Source organism: Tursiops truncatus, chromosome 10, assembly GCF_011762595.2.
Source record: "Tursiops truncatus isolate mTurTru1 chromosome 10, mTurTru1.mat.Y, whole genome shotgun sequence".
NCBI classification, from domain to species: Eukaryota; Metazoa; Chordata; class Mammalia; order Artiodactyla; family Delphinidae; genus Tursiops; species Tursiops truncatus.
The window spans coordinates 96,758,943-96,778,585 of NC_047043.1; the positions used below are offsets into that span (position 1 = coordinate 96,758,943).

The 19,643-nt window shown below is 52.2% G+C and overlaps 1 protein-coding gene across 3 annotated transcripts in view; it reads left to right on the top strand.

The window, feature by feature from the left end:
- Positions 1-19,643, top strand: part of SLC6A1 (solute carrier family 6 member 1) — a 40,429-nt gene that overhangs the window by 2,916 nt on the left and 17,870 nt on the right. For 2 of the 3 annotated variants that reach the window (XM_073787703.1, XM_033863724.2), the window contains exon 2: positions 18,783-18,845. The gene's annotated coding sequence lies outside the window, so the exon portion shown is untranslated. Of the gene's footprint in view, positions 1-17,383; positions 18,514-18,782; positions 18,846-19,643 lie in introns of all 3 variants that reach the window. The other variant, XM_073787702.1, reaches the window with a different exon arrangement.

The following is a 19,643-nucleotide window of genomic DNA, read 5'->3' on the forward strand; positions in this document are numbered from 1 at the left end:
CTGATTAAGCCTTGCTGTCGCCTCCAGCCCCCTGCATCCTAAAGTCCATCCCCTTTGTCCTTGGGAGCAGGTGGAGTGCCTGAGTCCCTCCCTGTCACCTGGCCTGAGGCGTGCCTAGCGCTTCCTTGCCTTTGATCACCTAAGCCGTCTCCCTCAGCTACATCTCAACGCCAAACCCAGTTAGAGACTCTTAATCCCCCTGCTCCCCAGATGGAAACAGAGATGTGTCAACCTTTGCCCATGTCAGAACCGCCCCTTCCATTCAACTGGGCCAAGTTGCCTGGACGGTGGGCAGAGCACACCTGCCACGATAAAAACAACCTTGAATCGACAGCAATTGCAAAGAGCTGCAGCCACAGCCCACCGCCACCCCCCCCCCCACCGCCCTCAGTGGGGAGACCATCAGCTGTTCATCCACTGCTCTGTGGCATTCCTCGGCACCAGCTCCCCAAATGGCCCCAGCACCGAGGGGCCTTTCTGCCACCTTTACCCCATTCTCTGCAGGTCGCTGGAAGGTGGTGGGAAACAGGGTGGTACTTGAGAGGGGGAAAGGCTGGGAGGCCCGATGTGGACCCCAAAATAGGGCTTCCCAGAAAACGTGCCTGTGAGCTTTACGAATGTCCAGCATGTTCACTCCCAGCTCACCTGAGGGCCTCCGGAGCAGGGGGAGGGGGTGAGAGTCAGCGGCAAGCCGGCTAATAGCAGAGATAGGGTTGCCTGGCATAGACCGTAGCTGCGAACGCAAGCTGTGATGTTTCAGCACAGACTTGGATCCAGTCATAAACAGGAAAGAAAAACCCACTAAATGTTGTTCCAATGATAATATCATCAATAACAGTTATAACTAAGAGTTATTGCAAGTTGGTGATCTGCCAGGGAGTGTGCTGTGTGCCTTCCTGCTAGTATTGCATTTAATTTTCACAAAACCCCGTGAGCTACATAGTGGAGTTGTCCCTGTGCTGATGAGGAAACTGAGAAAGAGAGAGGTTTAGGCACCTGCTGCAAGATCGCTGGCCTAGGAAATGGCCCTGGAGCCCAGAGGCGGCCACATGGTGCTGACACCCCTGCCACGGAAAAGGCCCTGGCCTTGCTCACTTGGCAAGGCCCACGATGCCCTGTTTAAGGAGCTGTGCAATAGAAAGCACTTCCCAGTTCGTTCCATCAGTTGAGCTTTGCCACAGCTCAGGAGGCCAGTAGCGTGATAGCTGCTATTTGCTAGCTGGGGAGGTTGAGGCAGAGAGATGAATTTGTACCCAGTGTCCCTCAGTTGCTAATGCCTCTGTTGGATTTGCACTCAGGTGCCCCCCTGTACAGCGCATTCATGACCTATGCTGTAGATTCATTTAAAGCTGCTGTTGACGTTGTGCACCCAGCCACCTTGCCCTGACTCTCGGTGCCCCCCAGTTTGTCACCACCCTCTTGCTGCTCTGGAAGCCATCGAGAGCAGCCGAGGAAGCCGTCAGCTCTGTGTACCGTGATCTGACATGACACGAAAGTGGCATCCGATTTGATGAGAGCTGCCTGCAGCGAATGGCCTTCTATTTTTACATTTCTCACAAATTGGAAATTACAAGGAGGCCAGGCCTTGTGGAGCGATTGGCTGGAGCCCTGTGCAAGCAGGGGGTGTGCAGCTAGGTGGAACGGGCCACATTTAGGGTGCCAGGGACCGTCTTGGCTACAGAAGGGGCTCCCAGCTTCCGGGGCTGGATGAGATCCTGGCATGCAGGTCAGCCTGGAGGATGCAGGAGTTAGTGGCTGCTTCGGACAGTGACCTGCAGCTCTGCCCACCTGTCAGCTGCCCAGTGTCTGCAAGATTGGTGTCGCATGCCAACTCTGGAGATAACTGAGTTCTTACCAGAGGGACATTCAAGGTCAAAGATGCCCGGAAAGACATTGACAGCGGGTTGCTTTCATGGCCTTATTGTTTGGTAAGGAGGTTCTGTGCAGGGAGAAGGCAGCAGCCACAAGAAGGTGAGAAATGACATTTGGTATCAGTGTTGCAGTTTTCTGGAACTTAGTGCTGAAAGCAATTCTCCCAGTCATCAGAACAACACGTTTTACAAAAAAAAAAAAAAAAAAAGCTCTTGTGGCTGTTCTTTCTTTTGCTCCTGTATGAAGTATGCCAGGGGAAGAAAATATGGTTCTTGATATCCCGGAGAACGGTCCTCTGTCAGACAAAAAGAGACATCTTCTTTAAGTGACTTTTCTCAAAAAGCCCAAATCAGAATGACCTTGACTCAGATGAGGCCTCTTTGCACACACGTAAAATACACACACACTTAACGCTTAAGCAGAATTTCACAAAATGCTTTCCATTGAAGTTTGCATGAGCCCTGGGAGCTCCAGGTGAAAGCAATATTATTATTATTATTACTACTATTATTATCTCCACCTTTTGGTTGGGGAAACAGGAGCTCTGCAAGCCCTGAACACCCTCACCCATGACCTCTGGTTTCCCAGTTGAGGGGAATCACCTTTCCTAAGCCCGAATCCGAATTCACCAGGTAGCCCCTTGGAAGGAACCCAGAGGAGCCTCGATTTGTAGGAGGCAGAACACAGCACCGGGGTCAAGCCTGCCAGATAGTGTGGAAAGGCACAGCGTGAGGTTTGAAGGACAGGGTCCCTGATCTTGTTCTAGCCTCCCCTGAGCCCTGGCCAGCAGCTGACATGTCCTCCGTCGCATCCAGTTTGGGGTCTGAAGTGTGCTCATCTGGCCAGGACTCCGCAGCGGTGGCAGCACCCGGGGAAAGGAAGTATGGTTGCTTTCAGATGCTCGGGCACACGCACACGTGTGTGTACCTAGATGGATTTAGATGAAAATGAACACCAGGGGTCCTGTGAGATCATCTAGAAAGATCAAGGGCCTTGGTAACCAGGAGAGGTGTGGGCAAGTGTTTGTATGTGAGCCTCGGGTGGTTTGGGACCCGCTTTGTGCCTTGGAGTCTTGCCCCACCCAAGAGGGAAGGGAAGGGATGGGGGAGTGGGATGCAAACCACTCACCCTGGCCCGTACCCCCTTCCTGTCTGCCCATGGACTGCTGCCCATGCTGAAGACTGTGGAATATCACGAGGTCTAGGGGCTTCCTTCTGGGGGTGGCAGGGACACTTGAGGGTCTGACATGTCCCCTGGCTGCGTGGCCAGCCCAGCCCTGACCACTGGTGCAGGAGCACCTCCCAGGCATCAGTCGTGGGCCGCCCGAGGCTGGTGAGAGTAGTGCTGGGGGATCAGTGTTGCTGTCCCCATAGGCCGGAGGAGGACCCTGAGGCTGAGGGAGGTGGAATCACTCTCCCCGGGGTACACAGCAGAGTTCAGACCCAGGACTTGCTGATGCCAGCCCCTTGCGCTTCCCAGGCCACCCGCTGCGACTGGAGAGCACCTGAGTGAGAGCGTAGTAGGGGGAGGTGGGGCTTTCACTCAGTGAGGCGGAGGATAAACAACACAAAAGTGACCACAGCCAGAGGCTGCCGCTTCCCACGCGCTGTGCGCTGTCCAACCTGCGTCCAGCCCTCGCCGCCGCCCGAGCCTCTCAGCGCTCACGTTGGCCGTTTCCAGAGCTTGAGGTCAAGGACCCACCTATGATTTTTTTTTTTTTTTTTTAAAGTGCGCTTGGGGATGGAGAAGAAGCAGTCTTACTGAAGGACTTTATTTATTTATTTATTTTTTACTGAAGGAATTTAAATGCACTCATTGTACTGCACGTACGCTCCTAACAGGTCGTCTCAGTGCTGTGACACGAAGTCATCAGATGCGTACAAGCCCCAGTGCTGAGCGCTGACTTTGATGCAGGCGCTGAGCCCAGCACTTTACAAGCCGTGTCCCAGGATCCTCAGTAGGACACTGAGCCCAGGGCACTCTTGTGGTTGCCCGGGTCGCCCCCCTGACTGACAGGTGCTGGGAGACCCGAGGCCTGGGCTTGCAGACCCCAGGAAGTGGCGGGAGAGCTGCCTCCTATGCGGGCTGCCCGTTAGCCTGGGGGACAGTGGGCCGGGTCCTTCCCTAATCTGGGCGTCGCTTTCTCAGACTGTAAAGCCAAGGGGTTTGGACCGGACACGTCGATCGGCTGCTCCCTGTGCCCGGCGCCAGCTCTCCAAGCGGTAAAGGGGGGCTGCGTGCCCCACTTCCTCCTCCATTTCCCCATAATAGCGTCCCTGAGACTAATGACTGGGAAACTAAGAGCCCTTTCTCCAAATGGCAGTGAATGCCGCTAATGACAGAGCAGATGCAGCACTGTTAATTATGCCGCGGGTATTAAACCAAAACGCCAGCCCGGGAGGAGTTAAATAGTGCCACTGGGCTGGCCACGGGTGTGCCTGAAAGCAGCGCCATCAGCCTGCGCCAAGGCAGAACCGCCCCCTCCCCAACCCGGGAGCCAGCCAGGAGTCGCAAAGCCTCGTTCGCACTGGCCCCTCCCCAGCATGGGGTCCGCGGCGGCTCCTTGGAGCTGAGACATCGGGATCTGCTCTGGGAGATTTTCTTAGAGGCCTCTGGGGGGTCAGAGGCAGATGTGGACCAACAACTGGACCATATAAAACTTTGAGCACCTACTGTGTGCTGGGCCCTACTGTGGGTCATGGAGGTAAACCGGGAGCAGGAATGCCATGTCTTCTGGTGTCTCTGGTGCCAGAATAGTTGGGGACGCGTAGCAGGTGCTTAGCTCTTGCTTGTGATTGTCTATGTGGCTCCTTAAGTGGGAGCCAGAGGCCACACAAGTGGGGACCAGAGCAAAACCAGCCGTGGGCTGAATGGAGCAGAGGGACAGGCAGGGGACTGTCGCACTTCCCTAGGCACCACCCTTCCTGCCTTTCCGGGAGTCGGACCTTTTACTTGCTGGTGCCCATGGACCCCTTTGCCCTCCCTGAGCCTCAGTTTGCACACCTGCAAGTTGGGTACAGCGAGGGCTGTGATGGCAACTCCTCAGGAGAGAACGTGGTCACCAAAGGCAGCTTCTGGTTCTTCTTGTGGATGTAAAATGTCACTCAAACCTTCAATCCTCTTCAGTAACTCTGGTTCCCTGCCTCCTGCTTCCTGGACCTTGAAATCTGTTTCTCAGGTTTTTCTAGGCCAGAGAAAGTCACAGAAGCCACCCATTTCAGACACCTCTGTTACAGATGGGTAAACTGAGGCCTAGAGAAGAGGGGGGTCTAAGGCCTGCAGGTGCTGGGACCCAGAGCTCCTAACCCCTAACCCCGTGCTCTTTCCCCTGCCCCAAGCCAGCCCAGCTCTGCTGCTGAGAAATCATTAAATAGAGTTGTTGGAAGGACTCTGGTTGCCATGGCAATGGAGCCTGTGTCCTCAGGAGATAATGGCGTTGCACAAGGCAGAGTGATGTGTGTTGAATGCTGATTCAGGAGCTGCTAGAGCGAGCGAGTGAGTGGAGGGGACTGTGTCTAGGGCTTGAGCTTCCCCAAGAAAGAGGCTGGTAGTGAGGGCAGCTGCGGGGAAACTTGCTTTGTCTGGAAGCATCCTTGCTACAACCTCGCAGAAAGGGATAATTTCCTTCACTTCATAGAGGTGCACAGTGAGGTGCAGAGGGGGGAAGTGACTTCACCCAGGTCACATACCTGGGCAAGAGATAGAGCTGGCGTTCAAACCTCCAGTGGCTTCAGGGAGTCTAGGCTACAGAGGGCCCGTAAGGGGGCACAGCGAGAGGGAGGGCAGTTGGGGACACAGTGTACTCGGAGCACGTGGACCTCTCGAAAGACTGTTGAGAAGAGTCTCAAACATGAAGATTCTGGTGGGCCAGGAGCAACAATTCCAGCCCAAGAGGAATGGGAAACAGTAAGTCCAAAGTCGAAGCCCGCCCTCCCGTATCCTAGCTGTGTGACCCAGGGCAAGTCACTTCACCTCTCTGAGCCTCAGTGTCCGCATCTGTAAAATGGGTAATAAAAGACCTACTTCTTACGATTGTTATGAGACCAAATAAGGTAAGGTAGGAAGAGCATCAAGCCCCACTGCTGAGCACAGTCACTGTTATTAACCAAAGAGAAGAGGCTTGGAGAAGGGTCTGCTCCCAACCGTGTATCAGCTTGTAAGGTGTGGTGTTGGAAGAGTGAAATTGGCTAAAACAAGTGCAAGAGCAATAAATAACAGGGATCTTCATTCCAGGCTAGTGAATATCAGCAGAACAAATGAACAGTCCCCATCACCAAAAATATAAATAAATATTTTGTCTTTGTAAGGCATGATTGGTGTACCTCACTTTAAAGGTACTGTCCCTAGAAGCCTATTTGCAAACCACATCGGGGGAAACCGTGTTTGCTCTATGCCGGCTATCCACAGGACCCTGCGCTGCAGCCCCGTGGAAAATAAATACTCTCACCCACACTCTTCATTTCTCTATCCCGAACTGCTGGTGCAATATATTCACTTCCCTAGTTGGGGGTTGGGGATCATGGGGTTAACACCCCAAGAAACCCCAAAGTATATCATTTGCATGCTGGCAAAGATGGGATGCAAGCTGGCAGACAACCCCACTCCATTTTGGAAGCAGAAAGAGGGTGCTGGACTCAGGCGTTTTGGGCTATTTCAAAAGCAGTGGTGAGAGCTGGGATCCTGCTTACTTAGAGGCAAGCAACCATTTTGTTTGTTACCACAAACCTGTCTGAGCAGATCCACCCCCAGAGTAGAAACCTGTTCCTGGGTTCCTGGAGAGGGAGCGTCGTTTGTTCGCTGCTGCTCCTGAGGCTGGATGGCAGGGTGCATGGAAAGCAGTGAGCCCAAGCCCCCCAGGTTCTGACCCCTCCATCGTCGGCAGGCGGGAGAGAGTCAGGGAGATTCATTCTGTGGACAAATGAAGACGGTTGACATTTAACGGGATTTGAGCAAACGTGCTAATTACAGGGATAGGTACCCATGAACACTTCAGGGACCGTGTTTAATGAGCAGTTTGAGAATTTGATATGATTGGCGGCTGCCAGTGGCTCAACCATTCCCTTTTATCGGTTGCATGTGCGTTAAGATAAGTGTGGGGCTTCCCTGGTGGCGCAGTGGTTGAGAGTCCGCCTGCCGACGCAGGGGACACGGGTTCGTGCCCCGGTCCGGGAAGATCCCACATGCCGCGGGGCGGCTGGGCCCATGAGCCATGGCCGCTGAGCCTGCGCGTCCGGAGCCTGTGCTCCACAACGGGAGAGGCCACAACAGTGAGAGGCCTGCATAACGCCAAAAAAAAAAAAGATAAGTGTGGCATTCTGCCCAGGACTTTTTTCCCATAGGTATCTTAAAAAATAATAATACTAGCCCTAATCAGGTGATTTATTATAATCTCTGCCAGGTAACAAGCAAGTACTATGCACCAGGCTCTGTATGAACCACTTTACACAGTCTCCCATGTAATTCTCACAGTGGCCATGAAAATAGATATCATCACCTCTGTCTTAGAGAGGTTTTGTAGTCACGCAGCATCCGAACTGAGACTCAAAACCAGGTTTTCTTGACCTCAGGGCCAGTGCCGTGAACCACTGCCCTATTCCGTCTTGTCTCATGACAAGTAAACCTCTGAGTACCCTTGACTTCTCAAGTGGAAGTTACTCATGCATTTCTTCATTGTTCGTGGGACTTAAGGACGTTTACTTAATAAAAATCTCACTTTCCCAAATGGAGAGGTGCTTCTCGCTACATGGGCTTTTTCGCTTGACAAAGAAGGGGGGATTCATGCTATAAAGATTCCTTTGGAAAGCTTGGTGAGTGAATCAAGAACAGATGTGTTGGCTAAAGTGAGCATTCGCTTGAGTCTTTTAAAAACAAAATTAGCTTTCTCTTGTGGGAAATGTTTGAGACCCAGGAATCTGACCCTTACTTGACTCTGAAAATACACTCCCTCCTCATTCTTGCAAAATATTCTGAAGCAATGTCTCTCAACATTTTTTTAAATCTAACTGAGCTGTATTATAAGAACAATAGGATTTGTTGTTTCCCAAATATAAACTCATATTGCTGACCTCGCTTTTTTAACCAGCCCCCAAATTTTGCATATTTCCTAGGGAAGGGGCAACAGTAACCCCTTCTTCTACCACTTTGAGAAAAGAGCTCTCTGGAGTGACTAGACTGCTCCTATATAGTAGGATTGCGAACTCAAAGGCCATGGAGGGCCATGCGGGTCAAAGAAATGAGTAAAGAGGTCAGGAACAAGGTGACGGTCATGGTGGGACTTGTAGCAAACTGGAAAACACATACCGACTCCCCGTCCCCAAAGCACGCAACCAAACGCGTGTGGGACCCATTCGGCCCGCAGGCCATCGGTGTGACATCCCTGGTGGTCCTTATTGTGACTTGGTGTGATCTCAGTCCAGACAGTTTGTCTTTGGGGCTTTGGTGTGTGCATCTCCAGAAGGGGGCTGATAAAGGCTGCGGAGCCGTCGAGAGGAGAAAATGGAGTCCCAGGTGTGGACGCTTGGTAAGGAACCGTGGAGCTGCCCAGGGCCACCGTCACCAAAGTACCGTTCCGTGACACGGACTCAGCTCTCCATTCCAGCTGCGCGTCTGCCCATGACTTGTTACGGATCACCATTTAGTTCAGCCAGTCCCTGCGGTATTATGTTTTTCTTTTTCCCAAATCTGAGTTCTTAAAGGGCCTTAATCCTAATGCCCTTCAGAGTCCTTGAAGAACATCTTGAACAGGAGAGAATGGTTATTTAACCCCCTGGTTTTCTTACAAGTGTGTCTTAAAAGGCAAAGAGCAATGTGAAAGAATGCTGGGTGGGCATCCTGTCCCTCTTATTTCCTGATCTGAATTAATCCTTTCTGGCTGGTGGAGCAGGGTCTTTTCAGAGGCGTCCCCTGGAGCAGAATTCTCCAGAATTCCCCACACCAGGCAGAGGAAGGGAGGAAGAGAGACTCCCTCGCAGACTGCGGGGGCATGGAAGCCGGCAGCCTTGGCTCTTCCACTGCGGGTCCCCTTGTACCCCTGGGTGGTTCTCAGGGGTGCTGGAGCCTGCCCTGGCACAGCCAGTTAGGAAGGCTGGAGGGAGCTGGGGGGGGGGGGAGGGGAGGCCCAGCGGCCTGCTTCCAATCACAGCTCTTCAACCACTTGCGACCTTGGGCTCTGCCGGGGGGTTTCTGAAACATAGGCTCCCTCTGTCCTTGGGGTCTTGGGCTGGTTCTGTGCGATCGCAGAGCAGAGCCTGGTGCAGCACAGAGGAAATCAACAGCACACCTGCGTCTCCTTCCTTCTCTCCTTCGTCCCTCCGTCCCTTCCTTCCGTCTTTTCTTCCTTTTTCTCTTTCCTTCCCTCTGCCTCCTGCCCCTTCTCCCCGTTACTCTGCTGCTCCCCTCCAGTCTCCCTCTCTCCTGTCTCTCATTTTTGACGTCCAGGGCATTCCTTACAGGAATGAGCCTGTGAGGTTTGCTGAGTATGCGCATCTCTTTCTGATCCTGTGACCTCATGGTGGACCCTGACCAGGCTTTGGTGGGAACATGGACACCACAGAAATCAGTAGACGCCCCCAGTCAGGACTATCGCTTGCTCTCCGGAGAGACCTTTGTTAAAGCTTACCAGCACACCACTGCTTTGGAGACAGGTGCCAGCCACCTCTTCCGAAGCAGACATTTCTCGAGGACTTGTAATAACAACGTCCCCTGCCACCAGGGTGGGACTCGGGATGTGCGTCTGGCACTGTGTGAGCTGCTGTGGGGGAAGCAGAGCAAGTTGAAGACCCAGGTCCCATTGGTACAGAGGGGACAGGGGAGCTGGGGAGGTAGGACAGAAGAATTAGTTACGCATCAGGATAGGAGCCAAGTTGTGTAGAGTGACTGGGCCTTCCCCATGGCCCCCACCCCCGCCCACAGTCCCAGCTCAGGCACTGTCCTTCCATCCCTGACCTCCCCACATACACAGCTGACGGGTTCTTGCCAAATCACCATCAGATCAGATCTCTCCACCTTCAAAGGCTCCAAGGTTCCCAAGCTCCCGCCTTCCCAGTACTCACTGTGGGGAGGGGCAATTAAAAGCATGGGCTTCGGAGTTGAGCTGTTATCTCCAGATCTGGGACCGTGAGCAAGTTGCTGTCCTCCTTTGAGCCTCAGTCTCCGTATCTGTGAAAATTAAATGCGAGCATCTATGAGATGCACTGAACAGAGTAAGCACTGAATAAGCCTTTGGCATGATCACTGTTCTTATTGCAGGACACAGGGCACCCCCTTTTCCTGCATTCAGAGCCCTTTACTGCTACTGCCACCTCCCAGCCAAGCTCCCTAAATGACCCCAGATTCTGTCCAACCAAGCCAGGCCCCTCACTGTCTCTAAAAACATTATGCTTTTCCCCCGTCCTCTCTGCCTGAGATGGACCAGAAGCAGTTAGGCTTGTGGTTGGAGCAAGGATTCTAGTCCTGCTTCTGTAGCTGTGATTATAAAAGGAAGGTCCCCATTTCTGTCCCCTTTCCACTAGCCCAAATGCCATCATCTCCCAGTTTCTTGCCTGAACCCCGGCCCCCTCTATCTGGGCCATGGAAGAACTTACTGCATGGATGTTGGTTATCCACGCGGCCCGTCACCCAGCTGTCCCCAGCGCTCAGTGGCGGCAGACTCAGACGATCCCTCTGCACCCAGCGTGGGACCTGGCTCCCTGGAGGTGCGAGGTTGATGCAGGTCGGATTGGATTGAAAATTACCTCGACAAAGCGAGGTGCTCGGTCGGGCATTGTGGACAATTAGCGGCCAAACAGATGTTAGCAAACGGCTGATTGTGTGAGCGAGGCAGGGGGGCTGAGATGAGAATGAGGATGGGGGTCAGGAGGATGCTGCCGGCTAGAGTCTGACTCCTCTCCTCTCACACAGAAGGGAACCCAGGCACAGAGAGGGAAAGGGCCTGGCTCAAGGTCACACAGCTGGTAGTGTGTGGAGTGAGGATTCAGACCGGGGTCTGCAGACTCCAGAGTCTGAAGCTAACTGTGCTTCCTCCTCTGCTGGGCCCTAGAAAGGCCCTCTCCCTGCTGCAAGCACAGGCCGTGTCTGCAGGGGGAGGAGAGCTGGGGACTCCCAGAGGGGATCGCCACCCCTGGGGCTGGCTGTCTCCTGGGGGGACTCTCGTTAGGGCCCCAGCCCCAGGGGCCTGGTGAGAGCTGCTCAGCCTGGATCCCACGTGACCTCTTGTCGGCTCCCAGGACCCCTGCAGGGTTTGCCCAGTATGACCATGGGGACAAGTTAGCCTTTCATGAAGCCAGACCTCAGAGGATGAGTGTCAGCAGCTCCTTTTGGGTTTCCTATAAAGAGCAGCAGGCCTTGTCCTTGGGGGTTTGCCCTGGAAGGAATTACCATTCTCCCACACCCTAAAGGTGGGGCTCAGGGGTTCCGCAGGCACCCTGCTAGAGACGCTGGTTGAGTGTGGACACAGGAGCCCAGCTGCCTGGGTTCCAGTCCTGGCCCCCCATGTTCCTAGCTGGGAGACCTTTGGCAATTCCCATTCCCTCCCTCTGCCTTGGTTTACCCATCAGTAAAATGGGGGAGAGGGGTGAGAACGGCCGTTTACTATCCATAAAGCACTTAGAGCAGGCCCTGGCATTGTCAGCTAAGCACTCAGCTGACTTCTTTCTCGTACTGTGAGCTCTCCTATCTCTTTCCTTTTTGTTAATGAAAAGTTGGGGATGTTTTCCTGTGTGCAGCCGCAGAGAAAAGAGCAGCATGACTTATTTCACCTTTGAATGAGTCTAGGAAGCCTCCAGCTGATATAAACCTGATTTTTTTCTCACTCTGGTTGTTGGTGTGGGGTGGTGCCCTCTAACCTTCTCGTACCTTCTGGTTTAGGGGGCACCCTAGAAAACCAGACTTCCAGGCTCTCCAAGGCTGCAGGCCGAGGGGAAGGGCTTGCACCTCGGTTTCATCGTCTGTCGAGGACTGTGGGACCAGGCAAACCCCCTTCCATGCTGTCACCTCTCTACCTCCCCAGAACCCAGCAGGCAGACGCTTCAGAGAGTTTCACCCAGGCCAGTGTCTGGGAGGCAGGTGGTAGGTAAGCAGAGGGCCTGGGCTAAATTCCTGTGTGACCTTGGGCAGGTTATTTGACCTCTCTGAGCCCCAGTACCATTATCTGCAAACTGGGACGAATAATCATTTTAGCTTCACTGTATTTAGCATTTGCTGGCCAAGGGCTAGAAAATCTAAATCTAGCCCTGGGCCTGTGTAAAGTGGTGACCATTGGCCTCATTTCCTGTTAGAACAGACAGTTTGGGAAAATATGTAACTTACATGAAAGTCACACTGGGATGTTGTAGAGAAGAGGCATTCAACACTTAATACTGGGGAATGCGCCTGGGGCTGCAGATTACCTCTCGGGTTTGTTGAACCAGCGGAGGGCTTTGCACCTAGATGTGAAGCTTTTTCCTTCGTGTCTTAAGTAAGAGTGTGCAGGGGGCTGAGATGTGGGGTGGTGGGGGTCTGTAAGGGTCATATGACTCGTGTGCTATGTGACCCTGGACCAGCCACCAGCCCTTTCTGGGCCTTCTTTTCCATCTGTAGACTGTTGTTATAGGCCAGGTGTACCGTGTGGCATGGAACAGACTTGAACCAGGAAGGAGGCTGCCTTGGTCCTGGCCCCAAGCCCCACTGGTCCAAGGATGAGAGCCTAACGCCTGGACCTGCAGCCATCCATTTAGCCTGCAGCTTGCACCCTGGCAAAGACTGACTCCTCACCGCCAGACTGGGTTCAGGCCTCTGAGGCCTAAGCCCTGAGGCCTTGGAGATCCTCTCGAGCTGCCCCTTCTCCATCAGAGCACCTTCTCCATCAGAGCACCTTCTCCAGGGAGCCGTCACGGACCTCCAGGGCAGTCCGTGGCAAGGGCCGCCCACAGCACCAGCCCTCCACCTGCACAGTCCACCCTCCCTCTACCCTTCCGCACTGGATCATCAGCTATTAATTGGTCCTCACATTTGTATGGCGTTTTTCGATTACAAAGCACTTCCGTGGCCATTCATCTCTTTGAATGGCAATCTAAGCTGCTATTTATTGAGTGCTTCCTGTGTGCCAGGCCCTCTGCTTTCCCTGGTCTCATTCCATGCATTATCTCACTTCAGAGTTTCACAACAATCCTATGAAGTGTACGGGTCTATATTTGCAGACAAGGAAACTGAGGCTCGAGCAAGCTAAATATCTAGCCCCCGGTCACGCAGGGATTTGAATCAAGCTCCGTGAAATAATCAGGGTCACCCATAACCTACCGCCTCTGAAGCTGCCGTGTGCACCTGAATCCCTGGGACCTTGTTAAAGTGCAGCTTCTGATCCTGTGGGTCTGGAGTGGGGCCTAGGACTCTGCATTTCTGACAGGCTGCCAGTGATGCTGATGCTGCCCACGGAGAACCACACGTTGCGTAGCAAGGCTCTGGATCGCTGAGCCATGTGAGACTCCTTTACAGTAGCCTCAGGCTGGCAAGCCTTAGTTTCCCCATCTGTCAGATGGGTGAAATAGCCCCTGGCTTCTAGAGATGGGAGGAGGACTGGATGACGTAGCACCTGTGAAATGCCTGGCACACAACAGGCGCTCAATAAATGCTGGCTCTTCTCCCTTGGTAGGGGCTGGCGTGGGTCTGGGTGCACAACAGACGCTCAATAAAGCCTTGTCCAATCAACTGAGCCTAGCGTTTCTCCCTAAAGGAGAGAATAAACTGTATTGTTTCCCCTTGGCATGCTGCCAAACCCAATATTAATTTTTTTCTTGAACCGCAGAGTTTCAAAAAGAAAGAGAAGGGAGTAGAGTGATTGCAGTCTGAAGCAAGGCTCTGTAATTTCTGTAATTACAGAACAGGAGCAAAACAAAGCAGGAGTGCGCACAGCGTCATGGGAGGGAGCGGCCCCCTCCCGGCCTGCTGCCCCCCCTCCCCGCCTCTGGCTCTTCCCGGTGCCCCACTCGCTCCCAGTGGGTTCTGGGCCCAGCCCTGGCCCTAGACAATGACAGCCTGAGACTAGGCCTTGGCCTTTCTGCCTCTGCCCAGGTCCCTACCCCACGCAGCCACCCATCCCGCTGGTGCAGTAGGACAGAGGGGGATTGTCCAAGGCAGCTGCCACATGCTCCCCTCCCCCAGCCTGCCATCTGGCCTAGGGCTGGGCTGCTGACAGCCAATCCTCCAGCAAGGTTTGCGGGGCCCCACCTCCAAAATAGATCCCCGTCCACTCCTCACCATCTCTGGCCTGGCTGCCACTGTTCAGGTCACCATCATTCCTCGCGTGGACTCTCAGCTCTTAAGGAGCCTGCCTGCTTCCACCCTTGCTCTTGGGCAGCCTCTTCTGGGCAGCCAGGGTGAGACTCATAAACGTAAGTCAGGCCACCACCACCACTTAAACGCTCCACTTTCTCCGTTCCCCTTTAGAATAAAATCTGAGCTCCTTGCCGTGGTCTCTGAGACTTTGCATGATCTAGCCCCTGCCTGCCTCTAACTAGATCTGTCCCCTCCTGCCCTGGGACTCCCACGACCCTGGCCTCCATGCCATCTCGCAAAACATGCCAAACGTATTCCTGCCTCAGGGCCTTTGCACTTGCTGTTCCCTCTCGTTAAAATGCTGTATTCTAGAGCATCACATTTCTGGCTCCTAAGTCAAACTGAAAAAAAATTTTGTTCAGGCCAAATAAAGCAAGCCCAAGGGCCAATGTTGACCCGTGTTGCCACTCCTGATCTAGAGCTTCCAAACTCCACATGTTTTCTTTTCCTTACAAAGCATTTCCTCATTCAGGGATTGGCAGACATATTCTTCCTGTTTGCTTTGGCCCCATTTTTATTGATGGTGCTCATTGAGGAAGGATGGGGCATCATGGGAACATCTTTAGCATCTTCCTGTCTCGAATCTCTTTCTCTAACTCCATCCTCCCCAGAGCCTCCCTGAGTGAGTCTTCTTCTATAATATGAACTTGACCACATTGTCACCCCTGTCCCATCCCTGCAGTTGGTCCCTAAGTTCCCTAGCCTGGCTTTTGAGTCCCTTCACAAACTAAACTTCCTAGCTTCAAACCTCCCTACCTTTGTTCATGTGTTTCCCTCTACTTGGGATGCCCTTTCCCTCTTTTTGAGCCTATGAACACCTATGCAACCTTCAAAACCCAGCTCAAACGTCCCTTCATCTGGAATACCTTCTCTGGCTGAATTAAATCATTCCTTCTAGGCCTGTCTGGTTCATACAGTCTTGTAGCACTTATCACAGAGTATTATGAATAACTGTAGCAGAGCTATTTCTCTTTAAAGCCTGTGACCTTGTCAAGGTCAGGAATCTTGTCTTATTAATCCTTGCCACCTAATCATCCAGCCCAGCTCCGTGCACACATTAGGCTCTCAGTATGTAGTTACAAAATAGGATCTTTCTGCCGGCACCTGTTAGATCACTGGTTCAAACTCTGGTGACCAGTGTGTAGTTCAGAATGCAAAACGCTTGGAACAACTGTCCCATCGCCAATTCAGCTCTTGGAACGAGCTCAGTAAATGCTTGTTGAATGAATGAAGGTGTGAAGGTGAGTGAATACAGAGTACTTGTCGCTTGTGGTCTCACATTAACTGTACCATTTAGAACGTTGCTTTGGTGGAGTTCAGTGAATGTTGGCACGTGAACGACTGGATTCTTGGTCTGCAGAATATTGCCATCTGACGAGGAAGAACGGGGAGACTCTGGAAGAAGTCCTTGGAAACATGCTTCAAATCTTGAGGTGGTGAGGCCTCTCCTTCCACCAGCTCCGCCAGCAGATAAAGGAGGAAGAGGAAAGAGAGGTGGGGCCTCCCTGCCACCGACCCGCAGAGCCATCCTCTGACCCCGAGCGGCGCCGGCACTGCAGAGCGCGGGTGCCAGTTTCAGGAAAGAGAGAGTAACACTGGTGAAAAGGTTGCTTCTGCTTCAGAGATCATTAATTTTCTAGAAAGACAGTGGGTTCCCTTGCCATGAACATGCATGTGCCTGTGCTTTCTGTGTGCCGTTCTTCATGGGGGAGGGGGCGACAGGTGAACCAGCCAGGTCAGGAATTAAAGTTACCTGAGCAGTGCGTGAATGAGGCCGCTTCCTGGAGCCGCTCTGGGTTAGCACCGGGTCCCAGGCTTTTTCACTAATGAGGGCCTTTTATCATTTTCCTCCCATCGCTGAGATGTTTTGGAATTTCTTTTCTTACCAGATTTTATTTACTACAGAACAATACTTTTTCTTATTAACCAAACACACAAAGGTACCACTGCTGGCTTCTGACTGGCCCAAGGTGATCAGCTAGACCGCTCTGAGCTGGTATAAAGACAGCCCAAAGCAAAGGGCTTGACATTTTTATTAGCTAGTATTCCCCATGATGACTAAAAGATTGATTTATATCTGGCTTCTGAAAATGCTGAAAGTCGCTCCAGGGCCTGAATAATAAGCCCTCAATAAATGTTAGCTGCTATTCTTATTACAGTTATGGTTGTTACATCATCATCATCTCTGTGGCCTTCTGGGAAGCTGAGAACACGAGATTAAGAGCCACGATCCGCACACAGATGGCAGCAATCACAACGATGATAACGGCTGAAACTCCCTGCACCCTCGCTGTGAGCCGGGTGTTCTTTCCCATGCTTTACAGGCATGTCTCATTTAATCTTCCCACAACCCGTGGAGGGAGGCATTATCTTCCCCCCATTTTACAGATGAGGATCAAAGAGGTGACGTAACTCGCCCAACGTAAGTGTCGGAGGGAGCGAAGGTCTGTCTGATTTAGGCCTGGGCTGGTCCTTGCAGGAAGGGCCTTCTCAGTCTGATTCCTCAAAGAAGCATCATTTATACTAATTCCTGGCTTTACATTCTTGATCCTGGAAGACTGCACGTGTGCTTATACGGCTCTTCATGGGGAAGTTGCAGACATTTGGCTGAATCTGTATACGTGCCCTAGTTCTGGAAACTGCACATATGTCTTCCTCGTTGTGAGTTCTCTGGAGCAGCCGCCCTCTTTGATCTCTCCGGAGGGCTTCGATATACTCATGGAGAAGACGATGGAATAAACTTCCTGGTGAACCGGAGCTCTCCTCCTTCAGCCTTGAACGGTTCCCGCAAAGGATATACACACCCCGTTCCACCTGGTTCAACACGCCCTGCCATCTTTCTACCTCTCTCTCTGGCGTCAGATGACCCTGTGGCCCAGGGCACACACCAGTTTCCAAAGCCCAGTAGATTTTAGAGTTTGGTTTGATTTGAGTCTCCCTGAGAATCAACAAGTAAACCCAGAATGAAGCCCAGAAGTTGCTGTTCCTCCAGGACACAGGGGTGTGTGCAGAGATTCAGGATTGTAGCAGGAACCCCGGACCCAACCTGCAAAAATGGGGAATTTGTTTTACAACCATGGGGATGCTTTGCAAACTCCGAGAGCAGGAACGTAGCCAGTCTTAAGAAAGCCTGGAACCGCAGAGTAGAATGCCTTGAAGACCCTCTCTTTGTCGTTTGATCTCTGATTTCCTCCCTCCTCAGCACACCAACTCTCTCTGCTGCTCTGAGGACAAGGTGGGCAAAAGATGGCCGCCTCAGAGTTCCCAAGTCGCTGGAGAGACTGCCTTCTTTCTCGGCCCCGCGCCGGATTCCCAGGGAAGGAGGCTCGATTGACTTGCCGGGGTCAGGTGACCAGCCCTGGTGCAAAGTGGTTGGATCATTTTGAACAAATATGGAGGCTAGTACCTGTAAGTTTAAATTGTGGAGACAGTTAAGGGCATCATTGTCTTAACAGTTAATGGTTGACCCTTCCTCCCCCAAAAGAGGGGCTGCTTTAGCCTCTCCCCACTTTCCTGAGGCTGCTCTGTCCCCAAGATTCCCTGGTGGACATAGAATCGGCTGCCTCCTGCCATTCCTGATGTTAGGAGGCAGTCACCCCACCCGAGTCTGGAGTTCCCTCTGATGTTCCCCTGCTCAGGCCAGGATCTAGATGGGCATCTGAGACCATCCTTGAGAACAAGAAGCAGGGTTGGCGGTAAAGTTTGGATTATCCGAAGATGGTCTGGTTCTCTGTGAACTCTAGGAAGAGACAGTGGAGTTTGGTAACGGGGACTGCATGTGGTGGGGGGATGAGTGCACAGCAAACAGGGTGCCCCCAGGTGGGGCAGAGCTGAGGGGAGGGGCCGCTGGGACAGGGCCAGGCCCACGCCACACGTTGCTTTGGCTCAGCTCCTACAACTGAGAGCCCACTGGCCAGTGCTCACGTGCTCCGTTTGCTCTGAGGGTTCCATAAGTTTATTCTGGTATTTTAATTTTTTTAAAAAAATGTGGAACATTATAGAAATCCAGAAAAGAACAAAGAAGAAAATACAACTCACTTAGAAACTACTCACTGTGAATGTGAATGTCTTAGGGTATATCCTTCTGGTGTTTTAGGTTTTGATTTTTTTTTTTAATGAACAGTTTTGGGGGGATGGGGCAAAAATGGGGTCACACTAAATGAACTGTTTTGAAACCTACTTTCTTCACTCTCTCCCATATTCGTACATGGTCTTTGGCAACACTTCTGCAAGTTTGGATGGAGGATGGAGAAAAATATCTGCTGCATTCATTGGCTCCCCACGGGGCCCTGCGGAGCTGCAGCCCCTCTCTTGATTTCTCTTTTCCTTCTGGTAAAATTATGGAATGTCTTCCTCACGTCACCCTCATGCCCACCCCCACTACTGTCCCGAGGGCAGCAAGCCCACTCCTGCACGTTCCCAGCGCCGGGGACTGGCATCTTGCTGTGTGCACATGCTGTGGTCACCCCTGCTGGGTGGCTCCATGGGGCCCATCTGCAGCTCAGATGCTGGCAGGCTTCCTGCACCCCTGCTGCTCTCTGCCCAGGGCTACTATCAGCCCGTCTGTCCGTTCAACGTCCCTCCTGTCCTCTGCTTTGCAGGCTCTCACCCAGGGGTTGCAGAGGGAGCTGCTCTGGAGCTGACCCAGCACAGAAAACCGTCAGGTAACATCAACAACCAAAATCAAAACAACCATCTATGGAGTTCTTTTCTGAACCATTTGGGTGAAAAGCACCCTCGCAGCCATTAAAGTTTATTTTGGCCATAATTCTACAAGCCAGATAGGATCCCCCCTCCCCATTTTATAGGTGGAAAAACTGAGGCCAGAGAAATCAAGAGTAGTACTTAGGGTCACTCTGCTGGTAAAAGGTGGACTGGAGATTTGAATCCAGGACAGGTCTGATCCAGTGTCATATGCTGTCTTCTACCCCATGCTGCCTCTGCAACTAAAGAGGTAAGAAGGGTACAGAATGTAGGTAGAACATCTGGGGGAGACCGAGGGTCAGAGAGGTCATCCAAGCTGGTAGTCCTTCCTTGCCTGAGGGCTGGGCTGGGCTCCCGGCCTAAGAATCTCCTTTATCGGGATTTGTTAAAAGTATAGATCCGTTCATTGATGATGTTTCCATCTCCTGGCTATTGTAATTAGAGCTGCAATGAACATTTTGGTACATGACTCTTTTTGAATTACGGTTTTCTCAGGGTATATGCCCAGTAGTGGGATTGCTGGGTCATATGGTAGTTCTATTTGTGGCACATATATACAATGGAATATTACTCAGCCATAAAAAGAAACGAAATTGAGCTATTTGTGATGAGGTGGATGGACCTAGGATCTGTCATACAGAGTGAAGTAAGTCAGAAGGAGAAAGACAAATACCGTATGCTAACACATATAATATGGAATTTAAGAAAAAAAAATGTCCTGAAGAACCTAGGGGTAAGACAGGAATAAAGACACAGAC